At 30.0% G+C, this 2,687-nt stretch overlaps 1 pseudogene; it reads left to right on the forward strand.

The window, feature by feature from the left end:
* Positions 1-232, forward strand: part of LOC148772425 (pathogenesis-related protein 5 pseudogene) — a 663-nt pseudogene extending 431 nt beyond the window's left edge.
* Positions 233-2,687: the final 2,455 nt, after the last annotated feature.

The raw sequence follows: 2,687 nt of genomic DNA on the forward strand, positions 1-2,687 counted from the left end.
TTCTTCTGCAGCGACGACCACGCGACGCCGGCGACTTGGGGGCCGACGGTTTACTCCCGCCGTTTCAAGGAGTTGTGCCCGACGGCGTGCACCTACGCTTACGATGACAAGACGAGCACATTCACGTGCTTCGGCGCTGACTAAACCGTCAGTTTTATTCCGACGGGGACTAGCTAGTGTAACACCAGTATTGGGTTCTTTTGTTAATTTTCCCTGAATAATAATAATAATACTATATGCAAACTGGCGTCTTCTAATGTTTTCAACACTCTCGAAAATGCTCATCTTCGAAAAAAATAAGTACAAATTTATAAGTATAATCAAATAATCTTGTAGTAAGCACGAGATTTATACATGAATTGCACGTGATTTGCACGATATTTGCACTTAATGTGTAAGAAAGGAAGATTTTTTGGCGGCAAGTGAGTTTGAGTTCGAAACCGACCTTATATATTTCAAACAAAACAACTTACAGTTAACTTAATTTTCATTTATAATTCCTAAATAATTAATAGAAACTACAATATTAAGTTAATAAAATTTTGTGTGGTATTGATTTTATTAATAGTATTAATACCATAATCTATTTACTATCTATTTTTTATATTGATGGTATTGAAGTGAGAAAGAAACAATATTTGTTTTAAATCCCTTTTTTTATTTTATTTTTCAAACTTTGATCTGAATTTATTCCTTCAGAAGTTATTTAGTTGTAGCCATTTATTAATTATTGGTAATTTTTTATTAATGTTGAGCCCTCCAAATCCAACAACAATTATAATTTAGCATGTATTAAATCATAAGATTAGCTCATGTGGTTTTTGGGATTAACACAATAAATGAAAAGATACGTTGCAATAAAGTACTAGGCCACTTCATGATTTTTATATTACAAAAAGAATAAACGATTAATATTTGCGTAAAGCTCATGTTATTTACCTGAATTATATCAACTTATAAAATATCTTCTGAATATTAAAATGAACTAAAATAGTCCATATTTTTAAGGCTGCACATATTTATAATCTCAAAATTTCTAAGGGCGGGACCTTACTTCATGCAAGACCAAAATGTAGGTAAATTTACTAAGAGTAAGACTTAAAATTAAAAATATAACTCCAATATTAATTTTGATATTATTAATTCAAAAAAGTCTAATTGCTATTGCAAGACCAAAAAAAAATTAAAAACAAAAATGAAAAATGACCATTCTCCTTCACCAACAAAACCCAACATCTCCTTCTTCACACTCATTCTACACATTTTCTCCAAAAAGCTCTTTCATATTCTCCAAAAACCTTCATCAAACAAAACCCTCAAATCTTACTAAAACTTGCAAATGAGGACATTATCGACCACAAGACATCAATATGGATAAGGTCGAAGAACACAATGGGATAAGAAATATTGTAATTTTTTAAGCTTTGTGATCGTTTTTCTCGTTTTGTCGAAAATAATTTCCCGTACACAAAAATTCGAGTTTACAGGTCGATATTTAACTATAAAAACGATATTATAGAGTCGATTTTTTCAGTTTCTTACAAATTCGACGCCAGAATGTCATTTTAATTGCTTAAAATCGACACGTTGATGTCGAATTTTGAACAAAATATCGACATACAAATGTCGAAAAAAGTGCAAATAATCGACAACAACTTATTGTCGAAATTTAGTGAAAAATTCGACACCAGTGTATCGAAATTTTACAAGGTTGTGGTCGATTTCATCGGCGACGGCGACGGTGGGGCGGCGAATCTGCAATTGGTCCTCTTTTTTCTTTCCTCCCGATTTTCAATTGTGTTTTCATTTTTGTTTTTAATTTTAAATTTGATCTTGCAAGATTAATTGATAGAATTAAATTTTATTTTGTTTATATTTTACTAAGGTCATGATAGTCTTTTTACACTTAATTTGGTATAAAATTTAATTTGATCTTGCCCTAAATAAGTTTTGCGATTATAGTCGCCTTCTATTTCTAATGGTCAACATTAAAAAAAGTTAAGTACCGTTCGTATTTTAGTAAATACGTTAGTTTTAAAGTGTTTTACGTTTTTGCCCTTATTATCTTCTTTCTCCTTTCTTCTTCTTTCCTCCTTTCTTCTCACAAATGTTTTCTTTTTTTGGTGTGAGACGAAAGTGCTGGAGTTTATTATTCTCTCTTTATCTCTTTGATTATTGCAAAACATATTTTAATGATTAAGAAACCCATTCTTTTATGTACCCCCAATTCTTTATATATATATATATATATATATATATATATATATATATATATATATATATATATATATATATATATATATATAAACACACATTGATATAATAACTAATAATAGACTAAGGGGTAAAAATATTACACCAGCTGCAAAAATTATAAAAATAATTTTAAATGTAAAAGCCAAAGTGCCACGTCAGCATGTTATTAAATCGAAGGGCTATTTTGGTTCATTTTAAAATTCGGGGGACGTAGGTAAAATGAACTTTACCCATAATTTTTTTATGGCCTATAAATTCAACATTTGGAATGATTTTTCCTAAGCTGTAGTGTGAACAAAGAATGAGGGTGTACGATCAGGAAGGCTAGAAAATTGTTTACCTTTGTTTTATGTTTGATATTTTTTTTTGCTGCTCGTAATTCATTTTTCTATTCAAAATCTCAGTCTCGTAAATTTCTACACGTCGGAAAA

The sequence above is a fragment of the Erythranthe guttata genome, chromosome 2 (assembly GCF_056151865.1).
Source record: "Erythranthe guttata isolate IM_541 chromosome 2, IM_541, whole genome shotgun sequence".
Classification (NCBI taxonomy): Eukaryota; Viridiplantae; Streptophyta; class Magnoliopsida; order Lamiales; family Phrymaceae; genus Erythranthe; species Erythranthe guttata.